This window comes from Penaeus chinensis, chromosome 27 (genome assembly GCF_019202785.1).
Source record: "Penaeus chinensis breed Huanghai No. 1 chromosome 27, ASM1920278v2, whole genome shotgun sequence".
NCBI classification, from domain to species: Eukaryota; Metazoa; Arthropoda; class Malacostraca; order Decapoda; family Penaeidae; genus Penaeus; species Penaeus chinensis.
This window is the reverse complement of record NC_061845.1, coordinates 18,749,723-18,757,222: the sequence shown is the minus strand read 5'-3', so window position 1 is coordinate 18,757,222 and position 7,500 is coordinate 18,749,723. Positions and strand designations below refer to the sequence as shown.

Genomic DNA, 7,500 nt, shown 5'->3' with positions numbered 1-7,500 from the left:
CTTTCTCATCTTCTCCACTTTACCCCCACCCCTTTAGCGAGTCGAAAGCGTGAGGCATTGGCACAGATCACATACACATGAACAAAAGCTTAATCAATTTCAAATAATTAACCTATAAAACGAATGAAGTTGCAATCTTAAACCTTAAATCTTAAATCGTTAAACCACGACATCAACCTTAACAGGTGAAGCTTGGGGAGATTCATTATACAGTTCCGTGCCTCTTCTAAACCCTTCTTTCAATTCCTATTTAGTTGCTCTTAGTCTTTTCTTTATCTTTTTGTCCTTATGGTTATGCGAGGTTCTCTACCCCGTGTCCCATTAACACCACCTTTCTTCGTTTGCGTCCACCCCTCCTCTATTTCCTTCTATCCTTTCCCTTCCCTCCTTATCCCATCCCTTTTACTCACCTCCTCCTCCTCCCCCCCCCCCCCAAACATTACCACCCTCTTTTCCTTCCCACCCTCCGCCCAAAACACGGCCGATTCCAGTGTTTCCGACGCCCAGGTTAAAACACCTGATCCGAGCTCGGTCTACCGCATAACCACGCCACTTTGTCCCGCACACTCCCGCTGCCGCACTCGGATCACCTGATACTCTGAGACCTCCTTCACCCTCCCTTCCCTTTCTCCCTTCCCTCCCTGTCGCCCTTCCTTCCCTTTCCCCGTCTCTCCCTTATGCTTTCCACTTCCCGCTTGCCTTCGCCTTCGCCTCCTTCGCCCAATAAGGAAAAAAGCGCAAGAGCCAAGAAGCAACACGAATTATCCAAGCAATAAGCGAGAAGAAATCTAAGCAATCGGCGGTATTAATCAATGTTTTTTGACCGACGAACTGAGTGAGAATACTCATGGCAGAGACAACGTGCTCAAGAGACAACAAGAGCCAGTCGCAGGAGAGCCACGGACCACTCTGCCTTGTGCAGAGGCACTGTCTGGTACCCGGAAGAAGAGAAACATCAAGGAAGAAATAGAAGGAAAATGCCGTGAGAGCGTCATCTGCTATGGGGAAGCAACTGGCCTGTTCCCAAGCTTTTTTCTATCTTCAATATTTCTTCCCACCACATACTTCTACATGACCTCACGAGGCCTGGAACTGGAAAAACATTTAATCCCTCATTGCTGAGATATTTCCTCTTCTATTCGTTGCTTCTCCTCCTCCTTTTTTCTCTTCTATATTTCCTTCTACCCTTCGCCTGTCTAGTCTCATTTCGTCATGTTATTCTGTGTATGTCAAAGGGTGAGAAGAAAGGGTGGAACTATCTCCCTCCTCCTTTCATCCCCGACAAGCCCCTCCCCATGCTACCCTACTCCACCCATTCCTCCCCACTAAGCAACCTTCCACTCTTCCACCAGGCCTCAGCACGAGGGCCCAGGTAGAGGACCCCGTGAGAACCCAGGCCTCCCGGCGGCGTCGCTGCGGTCGGCTTAACTCGCAACACAAAAGACATAGTTTCCATTTAACGTTATGCATGTAACTACCTGCTTCCGGCGTGCTTCCGGGAGCGTTGGGCTACTTGTTGCTCGCATGCAAGCGTCTCAGGGTCGTGTTATTCATAACATTGTAGCTGAGTGGATGGGGGGAGGTAATCAGCAAGTTATTGTTCTTTCTTTCTATATCTTGATCTCTTTATAACTAGTTGATAACGGTAACAGAGAGCGTGGGATACAGACAGACAGGCCTGAGAAATGTAACGTATCAAAAAGAAAAAGGAAACGAGAAGAAATCTGGCGTGGCACAGATAAGGTTTCTTCTCTTTCTCTCTGCAAGTATAGACTTACTTTGACAACCTGCCTCGCCGCCACTAATCCTCCTACACCCTTCCGCTCTCCACACTACCTCCTCCCCCCTTCCCCACTCTACAGACCCCTCCTTACCCTCTTCACTCCATCCCCTCCCTCTTCCCCACTCGGCCTCCTTCCCCATACCCTTTCCATTCCGGGCCATCGTGGTCACCCCAACTCTGCCCAGCCATCCCCTCCCAACGCCGGTTCCCTCCCCTCCCTTTCCACCCCCCTCCCATCCCATCTCCACTAGATCCCCTCACCACTCGACCCCCTCCCATCCCTTCCCCACTCGACCCCCATCAATAGACTTTGATACCCAGATGGATAGATGAAACAGAGATAGAGGCCACATGGATATAGGGTCTAGAGATAGACAGAAAGAGCTAAGATGGTGTAATGACTGTGATGTGCGTGACGCGGTAAAAATGACAGAGCAACGGAGGATTTTTCCACCGAAGCACGTATCACTCATCACCGCTTCTCTCTCTCTCTCTCTCTCTCTCTCTCTCTCTCTCTCTCTCTCTCTCTCTCTCTCTCTCTCTCTCTCTCTCTCTCTCTCTCTCTCCTGTGCGTCCTATTTACTTGTTCGCTCACTCGGCTGCCCTGAATACTGTCCTTTAATCCCCAAACGAATGAAAATGGCTGATTCAAAGTGCACTTACATCATGCAATGGCCCATCCATACAAAACCTTTCCCAATAGCAGAAAAAAGCACAATGCACAAACTAGTTCACTTAAATTAAGTTTCAATGTACCTAGTTTCTATATCGTGCGATTTTTTTTATCTTGTTTTCTACACGATAGTGTTTTTGCCATTCACCTTCTCCAATGCAAACCAACGACATAACATGCGGTAAATTACAAGAAAAATATAGTGACTTTAAATTCAGTATTAGCGTTAAAGACAGTAGTTTAAGGCTGTGGTTTAGGCTTTCTGCAGCCAGCCCTTCCATCGGTGTTCCTTCTCCTCTTTCCCTGCTTTCTCCCTCTATTTCTTGTTATTGTCCGTCTTATTGTCATCTTGGATTATTTCTCTCATTTCCCTTTTGCTCTTCTACTTTCCATTCTTCTCCTTTCCTTTTGAGAAATCAAGAGCGAAAAAATGGGCAAACCAGGCAGCGGAAACCTCGCCATCCGCCAAACCCAAGCAGAAGTAAAATTCCAAATCAAGAAACGCAAAACGAGGAAGAGCGACAGCCATGAAAGGAAGAAAAACAAAAGGTCAGCAAGGAAACGAGTCGGGAAGAACGACCACCACAGCCGGGGGCGGCGCAGGGACCCGAGCCCGCCGAGTAACAGCCTCATAATGTCATTCCGGTGTCACTTTTCACCTTACTAAAAGGCGAAACGACTACCAGGCTACACGCGTCAAAAAAGTAAAAAAAAAATGACGCCCAGGACAGAATACGGAAAAAATAACAAACATATATATTCATAAGAAATAGCTATGACACGCGTGAGGGGAGGTGTGAGTGAGGCGTGTGACACCGCCGCAAAGAGAGAATCATGAGGTTGGCCCCGAGTTGTGCGGCGGGCGGGAGCCAAGCTTGTTCTTACGCCCTGGCGCCTCCTTGCCAAGTAATACCTCCATTGCCATTTGCTGAATAACACCTACGAAGCCCAATCTCCGGCTTGGCTCTCTCGAGCTTTGCCTTCCTTTTCACATTCACACGTCTCTCCCTTTCGCACCTTGCAAATGGAGGCGAGGACCTGGTTCTAAAACGAAGTAAAGGAAATAAGCCAGAGAAGAGGTAGAAGAGAAACAGAATGGCAGGGGAAGAAAACGAAGAAAAACAAGGAGAAGAGTGGAAGGAAAGGAGGAGATTCCCGTGTGGTCCTGCCAGTCAGACGGTGCCAGTCAGTCCGAGCGATGGGGGAAAGCTCCGAAGCCGCCGCTGTCTGGCAGGATACTATGTACACATATACGTATGTATGTATGTATGTATGTATGTATGTATGTATGTATGTATGTGTGTGTGTGTGTGTGTGTGTGTGTGTGTGTGTGTGTGTGTGTGTGTATGTGTGTGTGTGTGTGTGTGTGTGTGTGTGTGTGTATGTGTGTGTGTGTATGTGTGTGTGTGTGTGTGTGTGTGTGTGTGTGTGTGTGTGTGTGTGTGTGTGTGTGTGTGTGTGTGTGTGTGTGTGTGTGTATTATGTATGTGTGTACAAGATCGCGCACACACACACATGCAGGATGAGGAAGAGGAGCAGGCGTGTATAATATACACATATACATAATATACATAATATATATACACACATATATACACACATACATACATACATACATACATACATACACACATTATATATATAAATAAATATATATATATATATATATATATGTGTGTGTGTGTGTATATATACATATATATACACATATATGTGTATATATATGTATATATGTATATATGTATATATGTTTATATGTGTATGAATATATATGTATATATGTTTATATATGTATGCATATGTATGTATATATATATATATGTATATATATGTATGTGTATATATATGTGTATGTATATATGTATATATGTATATATACCTATGTATACATATGTATGTATATACATATGTATATATGCATATATATATATACATGTATATATACTCATGTACATATATATAAATATACATACATATGTATATGTATATGTATGTATATATACATATACATATACATATATATACATATATGTATATGCATATACACACACACACACACACACACACACACACACACACACACACACACACACACACACACACACACACACACACACACTTGTTTATGTATGTACATGTGTATACCATGACCTTCGTTGATTAACCTATCCTTCGGGCTCCTCCTGCGGCCGCACATGCACCGGCAGAAGCAGCGGCCCTGCGCTGCCCCGACGCTCCGTCAGCCCGGCGAATGCGAGCGAGTCAGGCGCGTAGGAAGGGATGCAAGGGGAGGGGGAGGGAGGAGGGGGCACAGGGGGAAAGGCATGGGGAGGGCGCAGGGAAGCACCGACGCCACCTGGCAAACTCAGCTGCCGCCCCCTTTAGCGTAACCTCTCTCCCCTCCCTCTCCCTCCCCCCTTCCTCGCCCCTTTCACCCCCGATCCTCTGGCAACCTCTTAAAGCGCAAAGCACACCTTTAAAAACGTTACTTATTAGCTTTCTTAGTTCCATTCTCCCGCAAAACCATGACGCCAATGCAGCCTCCGCGCAAACAATACGCCGGCATCACCCCCACCTCGGACCCACCCACTGGACCCCCACCCCAGCCCACCCGCAAGAATCGATGGCGTAGTACTGGACGCCTTCCACTGCCCCCCCCCCCCCCCCCCACGCCGTTGACAACGCCCATACGCCACGTGCTGCCGGCTACGCTGCTTGTAACCGATAGGATGCAAATAGGTGCAATTAATAAATTACAAGAAAATTATCACTGGTCACAGTGCGAGAAATTCAAGGGCCAACTTAAATTAAGACGTGTCTCAAACTTGCAATAACTGTTTGTCTAATGTCGACGCTTCGCGGGTATTTTCTCCTCTTTCTGTCTCTTTCTTTTTGCCTTTCAATTGACAGCTTCCAGCAAACAAATATTCGTCAAATCCTTGCTAGTAATCCCGGAACATATGTAAATACAATGTGTGCTTCTAGATTTACAATATGGATGCTCTCCTCTCCATACAGACATATTGATATACATAGACACACAAATATACTCTGACATAAATGCTTAGTTAACGAACAAAACAGACTCCAAACAGAAACATTGAAAATACATACAAAATCAATTAACACGAAATGTGCCCCGAAGCGTTACACTCTACTTATTAAGGTTATTCAATACAGAGGAGAAAAATCAATCTCCCCCATTCTGCCGTCATCCGTAACTGGCGTCGTCGTTAAATGACTGTTATAACAAACTACCGTTAACCACAACAAAAACTAATATTTTCTCTTCTTTTTCGGAGGATGGGAGGAAACTAGAGGGGGGGGGGGGGAAGTTGAAGATAATTCACATATGAATGACGGTTTGAATAGTGAGTAGTCGAAAGAGCTTTCGCCAAGCAAGATAGTGTGGAAAGGAGAAGCGAGGGGATATGAGATAGGAAACGCAGTGGAGAGTGGAGGAGAATGGCGGGGTAAGTAGGTGAGGGAAATAAAGAGAAGAGAAGGAGGGGGGGAGATAAGGGAGAACATGGCATGTTACGAGAATAAGAAAAGAGAAAAACGGAATATCAAAACTGAACGAAGACAAGATGGAAAGGGACGGCTTCTCGAACTCTCTAACAGCAGACAAGGGGGCTCAAACAAGCTGTTGTGTGTCAAGTGCCAGCTGTCGAGGGAGCAAGTGAACACACTAATGCACACGAACCAGCTCCCCCGAACAACCACCTGAACAGTGTCTCTGCAGCTGGCATTCCTCAAGGAGCCAGTCCAGAACCATTACTCACCAACCATTCCGTCACTCCCTTAACACAATCAACGAACATATTTTGGTATCAATGTATATTTTTTCTCAGTAAAAGTGATGCAACAATGCATTCCATCTAACTCTCTAGAACCGACAGATGCACAGTGGTACATGCACAGCTATGTAAAGTTAGCGAGAGAGAGGGAGAGAGGAGAGTGTGTGTGTTACGCGTTTGAATGGTTTGAATGTGGGGACTGTACAACACATTGTACTGTATAGCAGATGTTAGACACTGCATGATTAACACCTAAGCCAGGCTTCATCACATAACCCAAGTTCCCAAGACAAAAAAGGGCGCAATAACTTCGTGTGTGACAGGCCGGCCTTCGGCGTCAAGCTCCGTGCCTTGTCGCTTCCCCTGCCCGTGTAGGGCCCACTTTCTTCGGCGACGCGTCCTAATCCCCAGGCAGGACCCGTTGATCTTTAGGGTAATGAGTAACCACCATACCGGCAGAGCTGCCCTCCTTCGCTACGCCTGTGGGATGCCACTACTTTCACGTCTCCCCTTCGCTCCTCAAAAAGGGTGGAAGAAAATCAAGGGTGTGAACGCTCTCGGGTATTTCCGTCCAATCCTTCGTCACTTGCTTTCTCTTTCTTTCTTTCTCCTTCTCTCTTTCTTCCTTTCTTTCTTTCTCCTTCTCTCTTTCTTTCTTTCTTTCTCTATATTTTATCTCTCCCTCTCTTTCTCCCTCCCTCTCTCACACTCTCCCTCTCCCCAGGTATGACTATTCAACCAGCTTTCCAAAATTGTCCTTTATTTTGAAACTAGCAAACATCCCTTCTACGGCGAGGAAGAAAGGGGAAGGGATGGAAAGGGAAGGGAAGGGAAGGGAAGGGAAGGGAAGGGAAGGGAAGGGAAGGGAAGGGAAGGGAAGGGAAGGGAAGGGAAGGGGAGGGGAGGGGAGGGGAGGGGAGGGGAGGGGAAGAGAAGAGAAGGAAGGGTTATGAATGAGTGAGTTGGGGAAGGGAGGGTTCGGGAAGGAGGGGAAAGGGGAGGGTTGAGGATGCAACTAGCCTGGATGCGAGGGACCGCAGAGAGGGCCGCCTGGTTGGGCAGGCCAAGCTCGGCCACACCGCACCGTACAGTGCTATTTCGGGTCCGGAAGCTGGGGGCTGCGTCGCTGTCGAGTCGCGGTGGGCTTTAGCGAAGGAGGAGCTATGTACGTAAACCTGCGACGGTCACCGAGACGGGATAAAAAAAAAAAAAAAAAAAAAAGATAAGAGAGGAGAGGAGGAATA

The 7,500-nt window shown here is 46.8% G+C and overlaps 1 protein-coding gene and 1 long non-coding RNA gene across 3 annotated transcripts in view; both read right to left on the bottom strand.

Annotated features, from left to right (window-relative positions):
- Positions 1–7,500, bottom strand: part of LOC125039553 (alpha-actinin, sarcomeric-like) — a 95,220-nt gene that overhangs the window by 42,530 nt on the left and 45,190 nt on the right. The window lies entirely within an intron of this gene.
- LOC125039554 overlaps positions 1–7,500 on the bottom strand; it is a 55,429-nt gene that overhangs the window by 6,179 nt on the left and 41,750 nt on the right. The gene's annotated exons all lie outside the window — the stretch shown is intronic.